Source organism: Mixophyes fleayi, chromosome 5 (assembly GCF_038048845.1).
Source record: "Mixophyes fleayi isolate aMixFle1 chromosome 5, aMixFle1.hap1, whole genome shotgun sequence".
Lineage (NCBI taxonomy): Eukaryota > Metazoa > Chordata > Amphibia > Anura > Limnodynastidae > Mixophyes > Mixophyes fleayi.
The window spans coordinates 60,566,634-60,590,362 of record NC_134406.1 but is presented as its reverse complement, the minus strand read 5'-3'; the positions used below and the strand labels follow the sequence as shown (position 1 = coordinate 60,590,362).

Here is a 23,729-nt window from a genome sequence, read left to right as displayed (position 1 = left end):
TGTCCCACTGAAATTGGGGCAAGTGGGAGGTATGTATTAATATGTTTAATGCATGTTTGTCGGGGGTCTGAGCATCTTATTGTATTCATTCTTCATTTCCTGCTCATCTGCAATGTTCTCCGTTTTCAAGTGAGTGAGGATAGAATAACCAGTAGCCAATGAAATTATGAGATGAATGTGCTGGACTTGTGGGAGGCTGTTTTCTGTCCACTCCTGTGAGTATATTAAATAGTGAGGACAGGGCTGCTTGTGACAGAGGCATTGTTATTATGAGAGAAGGGGAATGGAGGCTAGTGGAAAGTCACAGACTAAGAGTTTGACTGGGTACACACTACAGGGCTTTCAGCTGCTTATTGGGCCAAACACATGATAAACGACCGTTCAGGCCGCATCGTTGAACAAGATTTCTAAAAATCAAATCAAATGATACAATGTGCTTTGGAACGATGATTGTTCATCGTTGGAGCGTACACAACGCTCCAACGATGAACAATCATCATTGGTAAAATCGTTAAGGATATCGCATTGGGAGAAATTTTGTATAGTGTGTGCCCAGCCTTAGACAATGGAAGGCGAATGGTTCCGCAAAAGAACAGATATGATGCTGCTGTCACTGGTGCAGGAAATTGGTGGTGTCAAATGTACCTCTACAGTGCTTTAAAAAAGTATACAGCTTCCATCCCATTTGTTATTTTTTAGAATGGGATTTATTTGAGAGTCACACATTGATCTTCAGAGAAGATTGGCCACAGAAAGGACATTTATTTTCTAAATTTTACACTACTCTAGCGATACTCTTGCAGTGTGCTTTGAAGCATTGTCTTGTTGAATTGTCTTGTTGTCTTTCTAGAGTTTTGACTTGTTCCTCAACAGCTAGAGAGCCACAGGTTGCATAGGCAAGCTGTGACTCCATACTGCGCAGAAGTGGTATATTGATCAACACACACAGGATCACCTCATATAGGATCCGTTGCCTACATTTAATTAATAAAATGCTGGTATTTCCTAAAGTTAGTGAAATTAACACAAAGCATCTCTCCTACAAATCGACAAAACATTTCATTGTTTTATCTGATTTATTGGCTGTAAGGTTGAAGTAAAGAATTTTTTTTTTTCTGGCTACAAAGTTTTGCAGTGAACATTAAATCACAACAGCATGGTTGTGAAAGTGTGTGGTAATTGTGGCTGACAAACCTGCTTCCTGATTCCTTTTGCTGAGGTTAAGGCTGTAAGGCTTACATTTGTGTGTGGAGCATGAATATGTCATATATTTGTGTGCTTATAATCATGTGGCTAAAATATCAGTGCTCTATCCATTATTAGGAAGGCAAGCATTTTTGTACTGGGGTTATTTAAAGTAGAATCCCTCCTTTAAAAAACACATACATATAATGTATAAAGAAGAAAAAATATTTGTAGAGTGTCGCACAAAAGTCAATTGCAAATGGTTGAAAGTAAGGAAATAAAGCTGTGAAACTTTTTTTGGGGGTGTGAGGGCGCTGATTTAGTATTGGCCTGACACCTCCTTCACTCTGATTGGTGGTTAGGCTGCACCTGGCAACTGAAAAGCAGGCAGAGTATGCTGCCCGACCTTTCCACAGGTATGTAGTGTGTGGCCGCAGGCAGCCTGCTCCTACTAGCGGTTGTGTGTTCGCCCTGATTGTCCCCTCTGGATCCGCTACTGGCTCTTAATTGTTTTGTTGTGTTAATGGTAATGTTTAAGAGTAAATCACATATGCAGTAATGCAGTTCAGCCAGTCAGCAAATAGATATTTTGATTCATCATTCTAGGCCAAGTTCTTTTAGACAATGAAAGAAAATATCTGGCTGCTATGGGTTCTTTTCACATTTACACTTTAATAGTAAATAACCCACAGTTAGTGTCACTTATGGTTCCTGCAAGCTGGATTTATCCTGCTGTTGTCAAATTATAACACCAAATGAAAGAAAAATGAACCCCAAACCGATTTCTTTTTATTAATATCCCCTAATTTAGCTAGCTGCATGGACTGTACTTTCTTCCGGTCAGTATTTTAGGGCTCATGCAAGTGAATGTCATTTGGACATGTTCATCCTGAGACTAGTTAGAACTATGAAGGCTCATTTTCCATCCAGAAAATAGACCAATTCACAGGGGTGTGTGGGCCTGATTCAGCTTCTGTCCCTTTTCTTGCTGTATCTTACGTGAAGTTGCTCTGCACATGCTCAGAAACGGACTTTACACCAGTGAATGCAATTGCATGCAATTCATGTCAACGCAAATGACACTTCCGACTACCTATGACTTGAAGGGCCGAACGGGGGCTGGAGGGGCAAACGCACGTAGGCAATGTACAGTAAAGGCGTGCCGAGATTGAAGACACGCACATTTGTCCAATTCAAGCACTGGGCATCTGTTAGGTATGGATGTTTTAGCCTTATCACTTGCACCAGCTACAGAGCAGGTTTAAGTGCCGACTGATAGTGATGACTGACACGTAAGTATGCCAGAAATGTGTATGTAAGTAAGAGAAAATATAAAAATGCATTTTATTTACAGTATGCTTTAGGAATATCCTGATTTATATATTTCGGGTTAAAACCAAAAATATTTTTATTAATGATTATTCTATTAAGAGTGGTTCATTTATAAGAGTTTCTATACCCATATTCAAATGGAAAAGTTATTGAGATCCGCTTATATTTGACTATGCGTGTACGTGCATACAAGTTATGTGCAGTTTTTTTTAACCGTATGTTGCCTTCACATTGCGTTCAAAGATAAATTATTCTCTGTATGTTTTTTTTGTTGATTAAAACTCCACTACGCTCTTTTTAACTCCTCTGCAGCAAGTTGGTGTGTTAATATGGAGATGCTTCACCTGCTAACTAAGCAGACAGTGTGTGCAACAGCTGTGTAGAATAGCTGGACAGAAATGCACTGTGTGGGTTGGTGGATCCATTCACAGGGGCCGGGCTAGTCATGTCTCAATAACTCTGGTGACTGCATTCTCAATTTTTGATTTGTATGAGATCCCATTAGGACATTAGTACATAGAAGTTTCAGCTGTCTGTATAATGCTTTTACTTTAATAAAAGCATATTGCTTAAAAGCACTTGGTCACTTAACAACTAAGTGACTTCTAATATTCCTTATGTTTTGGAGTAAAAGTTACATTATTCTGATGAAGAAAGTAAATTTATTTACTTTATAATAGCATTGGCAATGTCACTTCCTGGCCCAACAAACATTATATTACATTCTAGGACTACATATATTATTGTTATGTTTCTCAGATGATCATATGACAACAGTTTATGTGTTTGAGAGCACAAGCACATATGGTCTTCAGCTTTGTTGTTTGGACTTAGCTGATTGCAGTAAGAATGTGGTTATGGCTAATCAGCCCACCATACAACATTCGCCCCTCATTATGTTGTCATTCAATCTGAAAGAGCAGATATGTGCAGTTTTACACAACTCCTGGGTGGCCAAATAAGCCACAGACATGATCACATGACCATGTTTTGAAATGACCATTCTGATTCTGTGTGGGAAACAGATTAAAAGACTATAAATGGTATCTCCAACCATAAATTTTTGGGGTTTCAAGTCTAGAAACAAACATACCTAAAGTGTTTTAACAAGCAATACATTTATCACTCTACTTTATCTGACTCATATGTCTACTCTGTACATCAAAACACTTGTTACATCCAACTCTTCGTAAGGCCCCGAATGTCTAACTGCTCTTTTGTCAGGAATGTTACTTGCTTCAGTCACAGTATTACAAAAAACGCTCACAAATGCATCGATTTTATCCAAAATTTGTCCATTTTAGACCTAGATGACCCAAAATTCCCGACTGTGTCTACCATAAACAATCAGAAATCCCCTTTAACATCTGATTAACATTGATCTGCTGCCTCTTGGTAATGACTGAAATTCCAGTTGTCCGATAATCGCGATCTGTCAGTTTGTGCATTGACTCGGTGGCCTAATGACAGAAGGATGGATATGTCATCATTGTGGGCAAAAACAAGGTTGACAGAATGAGGAAGTAGCAAGCTCATAGGCTGCATATAAAAGCTTGTATATATCTAGTATATACATTATTATGTTACAAACAAACTGGGAGTGGACATCGATTTATAATAAATCCCCCAAATTAACACGTTTTGGAATGTAGACAACTTGTAACTGTTTTCTGAGTATGGGAGTGCATGCACTGACTTTCAGTTATGTTTGCGGACTTATGTGAAATTTTGTGGGGCGTGCTATGTATGTTTGGAGTTCATAAACTAAATATAACAGCATATATGCTTTCATTCCTAAATGCTATTTATAGTGTTCTTCCAACATTATAAATTGAGCATCAAAGATTAAATATATACATTATTTCTTCTTAAATCATAATATAATAATAATAATTAATAATATTGATGTACAAATAATATAATTGTTTTGTGTGCATCAGAAATCAGTTTGCAGTTGTATTTACTGGGCAGTTTTACGAGTCTGCAGTGACCTTCTTCCCCATCAAGATGGCAGTGCAGTTCCTTTTAGGAAGCTTTACTTTATCCTCTGTGGTTAATGCCTTACCTCAGTTTGTCCCAGCTGCAGAGACGGATTTAGACCTCATGGGGCCCTAGGCAAGATACTGGTTTGGGGCCCACTCCCTAAATAAATCCATAGCACTATAGTTTTTAGCATAACATATACCCCTATTCAGGGGCTGGCTGGCAGACTTTAGCCCAGGAGGGCAAGCAAATAGCACTGGCCCATAAGTAGCGCCCCATTTTTAAAGGTTGGTCTCAACGCCGGCCCTGGGAGGGCCCTCTGGGGACCGCTGGGCCCTAGGCAATTGCCTAGGTTGCCTAGTGATAAATCCGGCCCTGCCCAGCTGCACATTATGAAGTAACTCTTTCATGCTACAAGTATTTACAAAGTAGAAAGGACTGATTCGCTGTATGCTGCAAAAGGGAAGGAGGATGCTATGGGTTTAAGAAGCTTATATAAGTTATAAGTGGTCATGACATTTCTCTGCAAACTGTTAAATATTATTAGGTATTACAAATGACACTTAGTTTTGTAAAACTGATGTCAAATTTGCATTTCGGAACCATAGTTTGTGTCAATAAAAAGCAGCAGATATTTTTTGTTAGTTCATATAACTAAAGTCTATGGGATCTGCTGGTTGCTGGCACTCCAACTGTTTCAAAAGTTTCTGTAACTCTTGAATGCTACATCATCATCATCAGCTATTTATATAGCGCCACTAATTCCGCAGCACTGTACAGAGTACTCACTCACATCAGTCCCTGCTCCATTGGAGCTTACAGTCTAAATTTACTAACACACAGAGACAGAGAGAGAGAGAAAGACTTGGAATCAAACGCATGACCCCAATGCTCTGGGGTAGAAGTGCTAACCACTAAGCCACCATTCTACAGTGTATCGGTTTCACCTTCCAGATAAAAGAAGGCTTGCGGAATCTACGTCCAAATGAATATAAAACAATGTAGGCTGTCACAAACAAGTTGTAAAAAGTTATTTAAGTATCAAAGCAGCAGCAGATTTAAAAAAAAAAAAAACAAGCACAAAAACACATACACAGAAACACTTTGTGAAAATGCTCCTAGAATTCTGAGCATTTATAGGCAGAAAAAAATAAGCTGCTAAATTGCAGGTATAACTCTATTCTAACACTGCATTCCCTGTAAAATGCCCTGAGCTGTATTTACATGTATTTACTTTTTTCTTTTAGTTTTCCTGAAGTCAGAGTTGTTCCCTAAAGGGGCAAAGTTCATTCCTGTCCTGGTGTACACTGTTATTCAGCAGTAATCAAAGACGGCCTGTTCAAGAGTGGTTCTGATATCGATGCTTAGTAAAGTGCTAATCTTTATAAATCAGCTCTAAGCTGTGGGATATATCTGGAGCTTTCCTCTGGAAAGTCAGGGAAATCAGATATCTTTCTTATTTTAAGAAATAGCTTATGGAACAGCATAGTGATCTTTAAGAGTATATCTATATCCAGTACCCATTAGGTGGTGCTACTCAGAGTTTTGTCATGAGAGATTGTAAGACATTGGCTTTGACCTATTTTTGTTGCTAGGAAGGAGGTGAGTGGCCAGTTTCAATTTGTGCTTCTCAAGAACATCAATGTCATTTTTCGTGAGATTGACCTTACATTAATGTGGGTGAAGACATGCTGATATTTCTCCTGTAATACAACCTTTTGAAGGCTGAAGGATTCATCTGTACACTTGTTTCAACTAATTTCTAAGTATGTCAAAGGAGCTACAGGGAATTATATCTGAGCCAATGTGTGAAGGAACTGAGAATATCATTCCTGAGCTCTCCATTCCTGCTTCTGTGGCATTTAGGAAGAGGAACTGACTAAGCCTTCTGTTGCAGGTTACTCTCATGACTTTGGTACAGGATACAGCTGACTTTGTGTGAAACAATCTGCTGAGACCTATTCCAAGACATTTATGTCATGCATCAGATTCATGCATCAGATTCATTTCAAAAACATTTTGGGATAGAAGTGTAGGGGAGTCGTGTAGGGAGCCTGAGAGATCAGCAATTGTCTGTCACTCCCAAAGTTTATACCACCAGGGCCTGGCTTTGCTGCTTGTTGCTAGGGGGAAGAGCTGTTGGAAGCTGACAATAAGATCTACCAGAGAAGTCCCACTGGCTCTGATTTGCTCAGTGTAAGGCTAGGTACACACTGAAGGAAGTTTTGCGACCGACACATTATCTCAAACAATTGTACCCCTTGAAAGTCCAATCAGTCTGGCGATTCATGCATACACAGTGACATGATTTATCTTCAGATCTGTGCTCTTTATCTGGTCCTTCATCTGGTCCTCGAGTCTTCAGAGAATGACAGCACAATATTCATTCATTCATTCATTACTGTCACATTGTCACACAGATTAAAACCACCCTGTTATAGCTATCCACATGTCCTAACGAATTTTGTTAGCTTCTGTGACTCTGAAACTAAATATTCTGTGTCAGAACTAACAAATGTTTTTTTCCTGCTACAGCACTTTCTACATTTATTTACCGGGACATTCATTGCTAGCATTGACTGAAAAGAGCCCGACTCTGTAAACTCTATGGAGATCGGGAGTATGAGTGCATACACACTACATGATCGGTTGGTCAGAAAATATTAAACAGTACGACCAATCAAATGAAATGGGCAGCATGGTGGCTAAGTGGTTAGCACTGGGGTCATGAGTTCGATTCCTGACCATGGCCTTATCTGTGTGGAGTTTGTATGTTCTCCCTGTGTTTGTGTGTGTTTCCTCCGGGTGCTCTGGTTACCTCCCACACTCTAAAAACATACTGGTAGGTTAATTGGCTGCTAACAAATTGACCCTTTTCTGTGTGTGTGTGTTATAGAATTTAGACTGTAAGCACCAATGGGGCAGGGAATGATGTGCGTGCGTTCTCTGTACAGTGCTGCAGAATTAGTGGCGCTATATAAATAAATGGTGATGATGATGAGGATGATCGGCACTTTGGGGCGACTTTAGATCATCGTGTAACTATACACACTCACACAATATCTGACCGAATGGTCGGCTGATTGGAGGTTTTTCGTGCTATCATCAGGTCAGTGTGTACCTAGCCTATGACAATGAAACTGTACAGATGGTTTCCTGTCTGGTGCTATAAACATTAATAGCCACTGGGAGCTTCCTTGACTAGAGATAAGCAAATTTTTTAAAAGTTTTCTGCAATATATTCACCTCCTTACACATTTTACTGCAAACGAAAATTGTGGTCACGCCCTTTCGGAGGCGGCACAAGGTTTCCAGCCCCGACTTCGGTCATGGTGTGATTGTGACATCTGCAAACAGGGGGTCTCTTGAATACTCAGGGATTTAAACACAGATACAGTGGAGTGGACACTAGTGGCTGTGCAGTGCAAATGTACATACATTTTGGGCATCAGACCATCTCAGTTTAAGTAACGGGGAAAAAGCTTTATTTAAAATTCGCCTTGTCCTCCAGCACATAAGGATAAAGGTTGCAGATAAATGTCATCTGGTACCATCAACTCTTCCAGCACACACTTAGCAGCAATAAAACAGTTCTGACAGTTCACATACCTGGTGTTATGGGTGCAGTTTTTACACAGCATCAGTCAGAGCTAATCATGTATACAGACAGACAGTAGGCATGGCCAGAGGTTCTTGTACACTTCTTGTGCACTCTATCCTTATCGGGGACCCTCCTCTACAACTTTAGCCACACTGCCTACATGCAACGGACTCTCTTATTGTTAGGGGGTACATTCCTACTGTGGCTGTATGTACTAATTCTCCATTATTCAGGGACCTTCCTTCATCCCTCTAATGAAACCAACGACACATCCTAAGGGAACACTTCCAGATTGTTTCATCCATCCCAGATATCAGTGATGTTTCCACTGTAGACTTGTAGCCTCTCAATGTCTCACAGCACTCACAGGGTCCAACCATTCTGCTGTATGTGATAGTTCCCCTCCATTTAGGGGCACAACAAATCTCAGTTTCCCGTGGTATCTGGCCATTGGAGAACCTTCTCCCAGCGTGCTGACACTCCTATTTACTATATCCAGGGGCTCTAATTAGTTGTGCTCTATCTGCCCTTTCTGCATACCATGCTCTCCCGTGGCAGCTGCCATGCATTCACCCCTACTTGGTGGCATTTCCTTTGGGCCACTTCCCCTTCAGTATTAGTTTTGCTTCTGGGGACCCCTTTCTGTCTCTGACCCCAGCAGGAGCTTTCACTCAATGCAGCTTTGAAGCATCTGCTGCATGCCCTCTCTTCACTGGGGTTTATTTCTATGTGGGCTTTTTTCCCCAAGACATATATTTGGCCCACACGGCCACGAATCCACATCCCAAATGCCGGAGGAGCTCGGGACCTCCTCCTTTCCTGTTCCGGGCCCCCGACAAGATGGCCGCCTCCCTATATATATTTGGAGAAAAAAATAATTTTATAAACTCTGGTCTCCCATGTGATGGCCCTATATCCGGCTCATACGGTTTTGCGCTGGCTATGCAGCCCTGACTTCACACAGTCACACAAGTGTATAAGTCTCACAATATCAACACTCTTCTCCTAAAACACTCCATTTTGCTGACAGGGTTACCAGGTGCAATTTACGTAAACATTGCAATACTGGTTCAAAACTTGGAAAAAACACCAGAACCGATTTAAAAAAAAGGATAGCATATATTTTAAAAACACAAAGAGATCCCAAATCTGGTGCGATTGGTTCATATGTAATAGTTCCTCCAGTTCACATGTTTCTTTTTTTTCTTCTGTGTATTGGCTCGGGCTGTCACACACTCCTTGCCAGATCTATACAATTTCATCTATTCTGGCCTAATTTGGTTCTTACTTTGTGTACAATGTGTGTTGGTACTTTATAAATAAAGTTATTTAAAAAAAATGTAAATATGAGAAATTAACAAGTAATAATGAAAAAAACAAATCTATCCTTATACATTCGGTCAGTGATTGCATGGAACAGGACAATAATTTCTGGAATAAGGGCAGGGGTAAATCAGCCTCTCCTTGTATACATTGACAAAGTCATTTTTTTCAAACTAGCACAAGCAAAATGAAGATTTGAGAAAATAAGGTGCTCAGATACTAGTCGAACGCACCTTAAAAAAAAGTGTTGTGATTAATTGTTGCTATTAAAGTTTAGAAAATCAAAGCAATCTGGTTGCAATGGGTTACAGAATATGTGCGCCAGCTTTCCGGGATAACAGATTTTTGGATCGTATGTAAAAGGTTTCCCTACCGTGAGTTCCGTGGGCTTATGATGCTGTATATTTTATTATTATTATCTTTTATTTATAACGTGCTGACATATTACACAGCGCTGTACATTGAGGAGATCACAACACAAACAAATTACATACAATGACATGAAATAGAAGGTAAAAATGTCCCTGCCCAAATGAACTTACCATCTAAGAGGAGTGGGAGAGCAATTGATACATAAAGTAGCGGAATAAGAATTCTACCCACTGGTGGGGATAGTGTGTGTAAGACTGCAGAATTAGCAGCCACTAGTAATAAAGCAGTCATTGGCGACGGGCCTTTCTCAGCAGCTACTGGTGGTGTGCTCCATTCTGGTACATAAAGTCACGTTTTCCCCCCTAGATTGTGACTCTGCACAATGACAACACCGAACCATCCATCTTGTTCTGAATTCCGACTACTCATAATTATACAGTGTGTATATACGTTATAAAGGGGGTATTTAAAGTACAAGAAAGTAGGCTCCGATCAGGTTTAGTGATCAGCTGATATTGGGGTCACAGTTTTATATGTATCAATACACCTGTAAGGAATGTTACAAACTAGCTAAACTGCAGTATGTACATTTATGTCAGGACTTCACAGTGTGTGACTCTCCAACATGTCTCTCCAAAAAATATTATAAAATAAAAATATTAGCAAGAAAAGCGCAATAAACATGTTTCACCAAATAAATGGTTGCTCCACAGTATCAATATTTATAGACTGATGACAGATAAGAGTTAAACTAGAGAGGTACAAAACAAGAAGCTTAGGGTTTGGTTCGAAACATTCTTCTTTTGATAGCAGAAGTGGTGCTGGGCCAAATAACTTTAAAAATATGTCCTGGTCATCAGAAAAAAAGAGATAAACAGATGGCATTTTATTCTCCTGGCAATATTTACCTCGGCCTGTTTTTTGTAATTGGTTTTTAATGTGCTGATTCAGCTACTGGCATTTGGCAAATGTGGTGTGTTCCTTGTTAGTTATTTGATGTAGCATTTCTTCAAATCCTCCATTAGAGGGCAGCACAGCACAGTAATTGGAATAATCCAGTTCTGCCTTTGTAATATTGAATGGCATTTTACATGAGGACTGTGCAACAGTGCAACACATAATTAAAGCTTTTATTTCATATTATTAGGATATATTCAAAATTTAATATGAGAATTATACTGTTGTGGATTATTTTTTATCCACAGACAGTAGTTGAAACCTTGTCTCCTTGATGATTTAGTATTGATATTTTAGAGCCAATGCTGAACGGCAGAAACATTTTTAAAATGTACCAACACATTTCAAACTCTCTGCTACAAAAAGCTCATAGTTCAGGTGTGAGAAAACCCTTTGATCTCTTTTTGCTACTTTGGCCTCCCTATCACCTTCAGTACTTTATATGTAGTAGAACTAGCATTCACGTTAAGATAACAGCAGGAGATATCCATGGAGGAATAGCACCTTTAAAAGAGCCCTGTCTACATACAATACAGGCATTCATTTTCAGTGGTGAACCAGTTTGGCGCTTATTAACATAATTAAAAAATTGCCTGACTAATATTCATGAGGTACTGTTTTGTAGTTAAATGATTGGTAACATTCTCTTGAATATTGAGCCCACAAAAAGGATATCTAAAGTGCATGGAATATATCAGTTACAAACATTAAGAAACAGACAGGCTTTTGTTCTTAATATATCCTATATGATACTGATTACTGTATTATTATTGGAAAGAGAATTGGTTTTGATTGCTCCCGGTCATTAAAAACTCAAATTGTAAACTTATATCAGCAAGAATTATTTACTAACATTGCATTTAGGTGTAAAGCTAATTACACATCTCCCCATGAGATATCTTTAATGATTTTACCAACGACTGAACATCCCGATCAGCATGTCAATTCATGTGTACACTTTTACACGATATACCTTCAGATCTGTGCTCTTCATCTGTCATAACCATCTGCTGAAAAGATCATAACTCTGTAAACTCTATGGAGATCTGCCTACTCAGCTGGTTGTGAGTGCATACACACTGCAGAATTTGGCCAACATCGTTACATCGTTTGTAGAGATTTTTAGTCCGGTTATAAAATCAATTCAAACAATGCAATGTACTCAGTAATGTGATGTCGGATCTAACAGTCACTGAGTTTCATGATAATCAGATGGAAAACCTGAAGTGTGTACCTAGCTTAACCTTTCCACTGACACTCAGCAACCAATCAACAATTAGCTTTTATCTGTCTAGTGCAAGTTAGACAATGAAAACAACTGCCTGATAGGGTGCTTGGGTTCAGTGCAAATGTTGTACCTAAATACAATGTTAGTAAATGAGTACTAGTGAGTGCATATATTATAACTTATATGTGCATGTACATACAATGCAGAACATGTTACATTCTATCATGGAATGAGGAATGTCACCTTGATATTTTTGTCTCAAGTTGCTTTGTTTTTTCATTTTGATTACTTGAATCAATTACAATTAAATGGAATTTCATTTTACGGAGCTTGATTATTGTAATGAGAGAAAGGGATGGAGAAGGTGCATTTACCTGGTCGTTCCTTGCCATGTATGGCTGCTGCCCCTCTGCAAAGGGATGTGAGTTCTGTGCTAGATCAGACTTTACAGAGATTGAGTTTCATCCTATACTCTTAATGAGACAAAATCTTTCCTATACACAGTGTAAGGTGTTATTAAATAAATTAATATATGGCCAGCATCCCTACCCAAAGCCCAAATTCTCAATCAGCCCCAATGGCAATGGTATGATTTTTACTATAGCAGGGAGATCATGTGTACCACTGGGGGGGGGGGGGTGTTAATTTATAAGAATGAGTCCACTCCAGTTGTCAACTTTAGACCCAGAAATGGAGGAGGACAATCATCAAAAATACCCATACAAATGACCCACCGACGCACTGCATGGACAAATGTGACATGATCAAAGCTTGGATTCCCTTCATCGCCAGGGAATCATACAGGGGCAGCTTGTGATTGCCTGGCGATGAAGGGAAGTAATATTTATAGTGATTTATAGTAATATTCGCTTCAGTTGCGCATAGTGAGCAGGTGGGTCTTTTTATGAAGATATTTCTATCTAGTCCTGGGGCTGCTGTTCTCTATAGCATGTTTGTAGCCTCCCTTTAATATAAGAAACCAGCCCAGGCTGTTTAGTGCTGTTATTGATTTGAAAAGGCCACTGTACACTGAGACAGTTTTATTACAGCTGGGGGTACGCCTGCAATTGTGCTTTTTTGCTAAATCGATCCCACTCCCACGGAAAGTGTGACCTTCAGCAGAGACGTGGACTTCTAGGTGCACTCCAAGCAATGTATTATAAATCTTCACAAACACTAAAGTAACACAGTCCCAACCTTCCCTAACATGATTATTTGAAGCCACAAATCAGGAATTTTAGTTATAAACCCTGAAAATATTATAAATGCTTTTCCGGCTCTGCGCACTTCAATGTGCTCCTTCAGATTTCTGCCAAATATATGAATATGTGTTGGTGCACACACAAAAATACAGTTCAGTATCCAGTCAAAGTTATTTGTATCAAATCACAAAGCTCCCATAAAAAAGGCAAAAGTCATAATCCATCATACGTTCAACATTGTCCTAATAAGGAGCTCTTCTGTATCACTCTGTCACTTCAACAGATAACTGAAAATCCGCTTCGATCAGTATGTAAACCGAAAAAATATATAGTGCCGGACATTCACAATAATGGTTAATTTACCCTCACAAATGGCATTAGTAGTTAATCAAAGAAGAGTGATTGTTCCACTCGAAGTGATGTGCTCCCCACATCAGGTCTAGTGGTTAGCAGTCACCCTATTGTGGTTGTACTTACCAGATATCCATCTTTCTCAATGCCCATCAAAAATCCTCAACTAGATCTATGTTCTACTGCCTTTCAGCACACTCGAGCATGTAATTCACAATATGGACAACAGAGGGGAGTGCATCATAGAAAACGAAATAAGGAACAGCTTCTGGTGCATTACCTTTTAAAATGTCAGTATTTAATATGAGTATATAAAAACATACTCACATAAAAAAACATAAACATCAAGCATATACAATGCAAGTCTCAAGTTCCCTCCCGGGGTAAGGGTAGTAGTCCTACCTTGGTTATACAGCATAAAGGGAGATGCAATTCTACTAGGGATCCTTGTCAGTTGCATGATGTTCTTCACAAAAGAACAAATGGAATCTCTTCTTCCACTGCGTTATATGACAAGCGACGCGTTTCAGCTTCTATGGTTTTCCTCCAGGTACTTTCAGATTGCACAGGTAAGGTATGTGCATCTTTATATGCACTGGATGGACCACTGAAGTGCAGCCATGCAAAACCAAGCTTTTTGTGGTCTGCTTTGCAAATCAGCTCCTCTGTATATTTGGATTAGTGGCCCTTTAAAGCACTGAATAATGACTTCACATTATGAGGAACAAAGTGCTCCAATGGAAGGGTGCTGATTTTAATTTTATTTTTTTTTCCACATAGAGTGGTACTGTAGTGTAAGTTAGGTAGGAAGGGAGAATACTGTGTTACTCATTAAAAGCATTTTTGGCAATAAAACAGAATCATGTATGAAAACAATTTCCTTGAAAGACTAATAAATAAAACAAAGAGAGGTTTTCGTGCAGAGTTACTAAAACATGCCGCCTTTATGTGAAGTTTTGGAATAACATCAGATTTTTATGTCTAGGTTGAACAGTATTGCAGCACATTTTATTCTTAGTTAATGAGCCGTCAAATTTGCGGTTGTTTAATTGAATCAATGGCTTGTTCCCATTCTTTTTCGTAGTGGTTTCTTGTATATAAAAGCCTATTATCACAGGAAAAACTAGGCATTGTGGGATGCATAATTGCCTACTGAAAATGTATCTGATCTCACAAACAGTTCAATAATAAATGCAACCTCAAAGTTTATAGAGACACATGGCAATTTTTTTTTTGTTTTAAGCTCCTCTGATCGGTAATTTTGTAATTTAATAAAGAAATAAATCAAAGACTCCTTAAACCCATAACAATAATCCTGGATGCCTTAGCACAGAAATCAATACTTACCTGCTAAGATTAATAGTGCTTTCCCTTTAATGATCTGCTTTGGACAGACTTGAGTATTGTGTAGAGTAAAATGTAACCAAAACTTCCTACAGTGTCTGGCACAAAAACACAATATAAGAAAACGCATCCTGCACATTGACATAAAGTGGATCACCTACACAGAGCGGAGGCAGCCATTTTGTTCACTAGGATCTAATGACATCACTGAGGTGTGAAGCACCGGGAAACAGCTACCAAAGTTTGTAAATCCCAGACATTAAGAACCATTTTTGAGCTACAAAATTTGTAACTCACAATGCTACTTTATGTGTACATGTGTGCTTACTTGTACGCCAAACGAATTGCAAGAAACACGTCCACTGTGTGGTCTCTGCAAACATCCCCATAAAATCCATCATCTCTGTGACCTCAGAGGTGGGGGAAGATTTTATGTCCTTTTACAGGGAGAAAAAGCCTGTACACTCTCCTGTAAAGCAGGAATTGACCATATAAGCACATCTTCCATTTATCACATGTTAATAATCCTGTCCCCCACTACAGTGCAAATCTGGGTGCATTCTTGCTCATAATCCACAATGAGCAAGGAACACTCTCGATCTGCCCAAAGGCTGGGAAAACTCTTGCAAACGCACAGTCCATTCACTTCACCATAAAACATGTAAAATTGTAAATGCATGGCCTAACAGAAGATCATGTATGCTGCGGTTTTGTACTTTAGCAGTTCGTAAATAATCATCTAATTCTCATAGTCCTGTTATCCATAGTCATATGCTGTGTTTCATACATGGCAGTGGTCTAAAGCTGTAACCAGGATGAAAGAGGTCTGTTAATAGCTGAGTGAACTCCCCATTTAAAAATAAATAAAAGTTTATTTTTTTCTGTTTCTTCAACTTGTATAAGTTTTGGGGTCCCAACCATGGGTATTTTTAGCGATTTTTCACACTGCGCATGCTCAGAAAGTGAATGTATTCAAGTTCAGCAATTCAGACCTGAAACTTTTTGGCACGTAAGATCCATTATGCATAAACAGGCGTGATGAGGGGAGGGAAGGGGTGGTCTAACGTATAAAGATTCAGACAGGGGCGTAGTCGCAGATACGGCTGAAAATGCTATTTTAATTATGGGTGGTGAAGGGCAGGTTTAAGTAACTGATAATGACCAGCACCCAAATTAGCGAACCTCTCATGATTAGAGGTTTGTGAATGATTCACAGGTGCTTAATGAGACTTTAGTATTTGCTTGGCCATAGATTGGGATTTGCCGAGCGTGTTGTAGCACGCATGTCCAGAATTTGTTCCTGCTGTATTAGCTAGGTTATTCAAGTTTAAATGATGCTTCGTAGCAATTGTGTTGGTAACATATAAAATAAAAGGTTTTTGTACATATCAGCAAGTTGGATGTATCTGAGGGGCATGTCTGTGCTCATACAGACCTGGACGCATCTTTATCTCTGATTACGCTGTACATGCGCATACTCTTGCACTTGTGCTACATTCTGAATCAGGTTCTTTATGTAAAGCTTATGATAAAGCTGCTCTTCACTGTCTTACTTCAGTTTAGTTACACAGTACAGTTTGCAAGACTGCAGCTCATTAAGCATCAGGGCATGGTCATTTACCTATGTACACCTGCTGCCTAAATTCAGGCTGGAAGTTTTAATTATTCTGTACAGATAACATTAAGCTGTGTATTTAATATCTTAATTATCTGAACACCTTGGGCCTGTTTCATTAAAAAACGCAAATACCAATATTTTGCGTTAAATTGCAATGCGCATGATTCAAGCTTTGGGCATCTCTAATGTACGTGTTTTTCTGAAGTATCACTTGCACCGGCTACAGGTCAGGTGTAAGTGATAATCATTAGTTATGACCAGAGCCGGATTAACCTAATGGTCTTTCTGGGCTATAGCCCAGGGGTGTTGGGCAGCTGGGGGGCCCTAAGAAAGATTTTTATGTAATATTGCCGGCGATCGGGTCGGGGGAGACCTCCTGTTCATTCTAGTCAAACGCATCTAGCAGTCTATGACTATGACTATGACTCATAGTCTCGCGAGATCTCCACACTAAGCAGTGCACTGCCCACCGCGCCGGCATAAACAGCAGGACAAGAACAAAGAAGAGGAGCCGGCAGGCTTCAGCAAGAGAAGAAGACCAGGTAAGTTCCTATATTATATATCGGGGGAGGGGGGGCTCACAGTACCCTTAGCTCAGGGGCTCCCATTCCCTTAATCCGGCCCTGATTATGACGGACGCTTAAGCATGGTAGAACATGTGTTTGCAATCAGGACCAACTGTAAAATGAATTTTATGTACAGTAGGCATCCTGATAAATGTATCTCATTGCAAAAAAACCCAAAAACCTTTGTTACTGGTTTTTCATTAGTGACTATATTATTAACAGGCGATAATAATTACTTTTATTTTTTGTGTGTTCTGCTGGGACTTTATATTCCACATATGTAATGTACAGATCTTGTATTGTGTCTGTCTCATTATGGTAAGTGCCGTGTATGCAGGGTGTGCCTACAGCTGTATTCAACAAGAGATGTTTCTTCAGATCCTCTTCTAGCTGAATAAGGACATGCGTATGGCTAGTTTGCGTGTGTTTTAAAACTTAAAGCGCACAATGCGTTCATTTTTGTGCCTTAATGAATAAGGCCACTTATGTTCTGCACTCGAGGGCATGGGTCCCATTAAATAATCATGCAACAAACTAATATAAAAAAGTCATATAATACACCCAGACAGGAACTGCAAATAAATCTTGAAAGCCATACCTAGTCTGATAGCTAGAGGACTGACAGGCCTGGTGTAATTGGTGAATAAAAAGATAAAGATAGAAGTCCACCCCCATCCCTTATGACAGCCTCCCATATAGCAAATAGTTCCCATTACTTGCCGCTGTTAGAGTGTCCAGCAAATAGAGCGCTGACTACTGATCCCCCCTTTGACATTTGGGAATGCGGGGCTTGGGGTGACAATATTTGATGTGTGAGGCGTATATTTCACAGGTTTTTTTTTAAGTAAAGTGCTTAGTGATTTGGTATGAGAAATAAAGAGCATTTAAAGGCAAACTGAGCAAAGAAAGAGACTGGTGTTGATGATAATGGAGATAAATGAAATTGTTTGGGAGAGAATAACACTAGTTCTGTTTTAGATAATTTATCTGTAGAAGGATATCTAGACTGATGTAGTATGTCAGAAAATCTAAGTATAGCTGAATCTCGCAGTACAGATGAAGAAGTGATAATACTTCCTGGAACAAGATGTAAGTGGAAGATGTACAATGATTGGACACAGATGCCAGGAAGCCTCATATTACGTGAACTTTATTTTCTTAAAGTTTAATGCAATGAAATGTTTTACTTTATAAAATCATCCATCACTAAGCAACCATTTAATAAATATTCTTATTCTATATAGTTAACTCTAAGAATTGTTGAAATAAATGTGGATGGTCCTAGTGGTTGATTCCATTCTAATGCCCATGTTAGACAGGTAGAATAAGGTCTACCAAAATGCTCCATCACAAATGTCATGGGGGTGAAGGCTTTGTAGGAGAAGAGGTCCAATCATTTCCCATCAATATTGGGAAGCAAGAAAAGCTTGCATCTTACAGAACATGGCAATGACTGAGTACATTCAGGAACCCGTTCAAGTCTCCAATGCAGGTGTGTTAAACCAGTCTGTGGTCTCAAACACCTGCTAATGTGCTGATACTGCAGCCTGCTTTCCTTATTACTACAGGTTATATTGCTTTTCATGTACTCTGTTTATAGCCGAGCCCCCGCCACAAAATGACTTTCCTGTCTAGTTTCAATACTATGAACCTCTGTCTGTTACAATCCATCACCTGTTTTAATGCATAGATGTGCTTCAGCCAAATAAGGGTTAAATATTAAAAGAAACAACCCTCCAAAATCCATAGGAAATCTTTTCCTTTTCACACATTTGTCCCTCTTTGAGCAATACATACATTAGCCATGCTGAGAAAATTCCTAAGCTCTTCCGTAGTGCGCACACACATTCCTTGCACGCATATTCCAGTGTTTTTTTTGGTAATTTAGCAGCGGCCCTTTCTTGTGCAGCCTGTAGGGGAAGCTCGCATAACACTACACAATTACATATCTAGGACCACTGCTGGTTCTGTTGGAACCATAAATGAGTGGAATGTTTTGATTCTAAACAAAGCCTATACTTAGCATTCCATGAAAACTCTCCTGGAATACTGGCTATATAGTGCTCACAAAGCCACTTCTACTGTGCTGGCATGTAGCTAAAAGGGTTTGATATTTATGGCTTGCTAGATAAATATGCTATTAGGAAAACGTTATGATAAGTGGATCATTGAGAGATATAGCACATATTGATCTCCTCTCTTTTTTTTGAGATGCTTAAAATCGCCAAACGGTGTCAGATCTACTTTTTACGGCAGTCTTCAAGGCGATCAGAAAAAAAGAGCTTTGTCAAATGAATTGGTTATTAAAAGCAGAGGCAGAAAATGCTAATGTTTTCTTTACTGCCGGTAAGTGCACGGGGCTTTCGTCTGGATTTTAATTATGTATGTTTCTTAACATTTAGATTTCACATGGGGTTTTGCAAGCCTTTACACAGAAAAATCAATTTCCAGGCTGGATTAAATAACCTTGCAAAAATGCCTGTGATTATGATATCAAAAAAAGTAATGCGATATCTCAACATGTGCCACTTTTAATGGTTTCAAATGCGATGAAAGAACCTTTCTTGTTTACAGATGCAAACAAGTGCAGGGAACTGTCCAGTCTGCTGCAGGTGATAAAGTTATTGTCAGATTTGTAAGTTTTAATTTTATGTCTAAGTTGGGAGGTTTTAAATCGTATAACCTACCTAATCAATGTATCTTAAAAAAAATACCAAAACAAAATACAAAAAACTTTATGAAATTCTCAATAGGTTTTTCCTGATTGTTTTCTCAAGTTCATCTAGAGATGAACTTGTATAAGAAAATAATTTTATATAGCAATAACCCTTACCATAATAATGTATGTTCACCTGCAACAAAAAATGAATAACCTGTCAAAACCACAAACGTTTTTTTTTTTTATAAAAATATTTTATTGCTAGACACTTCTTATAATTGTGATCTATCTACACATATGTTTACATACTGTAATATTAATTTATACAAACATTTTAGTGACTACAGTTTAGCAACATTTTGCAGTTTGATCATGGGGCTTATTTAATAACATGATGCAATGTGTATAAGTGTGCTGCTAACCACAATTTAAGCTGTAATTTGCTGAATGAAGCAAATTTCTGGTTGCTATGGATTTATAACACATTTGTGCATATAGCTCCATATTATTAAATAAATCTTAGTGTTTCTAAAGTGTACAAATACATTTGTATCATCTATTTACATTCTATCTTTAAAGTCACTTTATTAAATAAGTCTGATTTTTTTTATGACTTTTTATACCTTTGCCTTTTTATGAAATGGTGTTAAGTACTGGTTTTTATTTTTGACATTGCAATGATGAGCCTTTTTATTTAATAAGCACTTTCTGCTTCTTCATAAATGAAAGGGGTGTAAATCTCGAATTCTGTTTTGTTCTGTCGTTCCAGAATTAGTACCATGCACATTTAATTGTAATTAGAACATGTATTAAAATAAATTACTGCCCATCAGTCTTACAAAAAAAGGAAAAGCCTCCAAACAAGGAACAGTTAATGATACCACTGTTCAGACAGTTTGCACAGACTGCCATTCCAGGAAGGGAAGATACTGAGAGACAGCGTTAATGGTTAGAACGCCCAACAGCTCAAAACACGGAAACAATTTCCTCTGTAATTTGGGCAGAATGATATGTACCCCAAAAACTGAAACGGAAGTTGTAAACTGTCAGAAGTTTTTTATTGGTGCAGAGGCCAGCTGCACCTGGCTGTTCTAATTGCATTCGACCAAGTCATTACTCAAAGGCCTGAAGTTTAGCCACCAACAGCACTTATTAAAGCATAATCGGAACTTTCTTGTAAACCAGAATTATTGGAATGGTGCGATATCATAAAGAGCAAGGTGCTGACATGTCAGATTGTTTTATTTAGGAGAGCTTAAATGTAATTTAGTGGCTAGATGTTCTGGGAGGCATGAATCAGTACATGGAACTATCTAAACACGGATTAACTGAACTACCTAGCAATATTTGTAATGGGTAATTATAAAGCTTGTTCCTGTGAAGGTGGGCAAAGCTGATGTCTGTAGGATCTGTTTGTATAATCGCAAAAAAAAAAGCTCTGTTAATGCAAAAGTACTGGTTTAATATAAGGTTCCTGTAAAGATGTCAAAGCCTAGACCATAAAAAAAACTTCTGCAAATTCCCTTGCTGGATCAATGGTGTGAAAAACCTTATGCATTAATTTTGCACGACCTCAAACTTTGAGGCTGTCAATACAATTCCAGTGATTAATGGTTACAGACTTTTACCAAGCTCATAAATCCTAGGAGTCCAATTTCTTCTTTTAGTGACATTATGTTTCTAAGGACAATGTATCCTCTTGTGTTTTAAGCATATCTTAGGCTCCATCAGCATCCAACTTGTTAATTTGCTTGTCTGGGTAATTAAATTTTAACTTGCAATTTGCGATTATCTATCTATCTATCTATCTATCTATCTATCTATCTATCTATCTATCTATCCAATAACCATCTATCTAGTTATCCAATATCCATCAATTTAGCAATGTATTTATTTATTGATATTATCTATCTATCTATCTATCTATCTATCTATCTATCTATCTATCTATCTTTCTATCTATCTATCTATCTATCTATCTATCTATCTGTCCCATGACAAATTGGACTATTGGGAGGTGTAATAAATTTAGCTTTTGACAGACATATTTTTACAGGATTATGTGATGTGATGTTTATATATTTCCCAACTTTTTACAACTTTTTTCATTTGCTACTATATTACTGTAGTATATTGTGACATTATATTTGTGTGGGATTTGTATAGTAAGAGTCAGGAAGTCTGGGTGTTGTGTATTTGTCTGGAGGGTCAAATGCTGGATTTTTATAGTGTAGATTTCATTCCTCGCTGTCGCTTATGTTTTTAGATTATCTTTACAGTCAAACATTACAACTAAAGTATGCCCAGGAAAATGATATAAAACTCTCTGCCTTACCAAGCGGATAAGGTATAAATGTCTCTATAATGCTGGAAATGTTTATGAAACTGGTAATATTTTCTCCATATTTTATACAGTCCTTGAAGAAATTACAGCCACCCAAAGCTCCTGCGCCCCGTCCCTCAGAAACACACACACACAAACACTCATACACACACACACACAAACACACACACACACACACACAAACACTCACACAATATATAGTCAAAAAATATTTTTCAGTGGTGACACACTTTTAAGTATTTTGGGTGGAAAAACAATGAGGCTGTCCAGGGAAAATAGGGAACAGATGGGAGCCTTACAGCTAGACAGATCCTATTAGCAGAGAAGTCATGATGCATAATTTGGACTATTATGCGGGGATAGTCTTACTACAGCTGATTAATAACAAAGGTGAAATCCAGTGCATGATGATAGGGGCAATCGGTCACATTCCCCATAATTATCCCTGTGAGTGTGGTGCAGCTGACTGGACCTGTTACCTTATTTATTTACAATTTATGCTCCATCTTTATGGATTCCTCTTTACTCTGATTTACTAAAATTTTAGACTGGCTCCAAGGTTTATCAGACATATTAATTAATTCAGTAGCCCACAGTTCCCACCACCTGTGAAACACTGTGGAGGCAACATACAGTAAGTAGTTGGTGAAAAAGCTCATAATTTATCATATACATGAAATGCAACAAGTGATACTACTAAATGCAAACAAATGATAATTATACAGAAAATTACATTATTTATTACATTAGCACAGGGGATGATTTGCCTCACAGTGTGTCCAACTAGTCAGTATCTGCTCTGCAAAGGAGTAACTTCCTGTTTAATTAGTAACCTCACTTTTCATTGTACACATGGTGCACTAGCACAGATATACAAACAGACCACTGACATAGATATAAACATACATGACAATTAATTACCCATGTGAAGATATATCTCCCACGCCATATCTTCCCCTGTACTCAGAGCACAAACCTTAACTGGTAAATCCAACCACTTTCAATTATAGAGCTGAGCTCTTACCCCTCATTATTGTTACATTAAGTCCACGCTTCTCACAACTGTTCTTAGCCTCATCACAGACAAGTGTTAAATTAATACCCTGGGCAATCTGCCCTGTCGCACAGCCCTAGTTACGGTCCTGCCCCTTGTCTTTGGTACAAAAAAGTTACTAAGACAAATCATTATCTACTTCATAATTTGGTGTTCCATTGCCACAGGCAACAGCCGGGAGACTGTCGCTAGTGATATTAAAAAGTGAAAATGAGAAAACTGAAAGGGTAAAAATGAGTGATTGAAGTAGCACATGAGGATAAGGCAACTGGAAAAATACATAGCATGTTTTTTTTACTGGTGTAAATATACGTAAATACTGTCTGCAAAGGTGTTTGACAAAATACAGTAGATCATTGCTCTTGGGCTGAATAAGAGGATTTATTGCTACAGAACAGTTATTAAAAAGTTGACTGTAAAGTTTATTATTAAATTACCTGATGACAGGTGTTGTGACCACCCTCCAGGAAAAGACCATATTTTCACGGCTATCCGCCTACACCTCAGTTTATGAGTTTCCATACTAGTTTTCATTTCGGAATGCATTATAATAAAATCACAGGAATTATCAGAATCAATAGAGAATCACTGAATATGTTCTGCAAACTTT

General features: G+C 38.4%; 1 protein-coding gene and 1 long non-coding RNA gene across 2 annotated transcripts in view; both read left to right on the top strand.

Annotated features, from left to right (window-relative positions):
• The window catches only part of JAZF1 (JAZF zinc finger 1), a 213,177-nt gene that overhangs the window by 27,887 nt on the left and 161,561 nt on the right, over nt 1-23,729 (top strand). The gene's annotated exons all lie outside the window — the stretch shown is intronic.
• Nucleotides 19,283-21,531, top strand: LOC142157676 (uncharacterized). Its single transcript, XR_012692562.1, has 3 exons — nt 19,283-19,408; nt 19,637-19,697; nt 20,491-21,531. It is a non-coding gene; the product is annotated as an uncharacterized LOC142157676 (long non-coding RNA).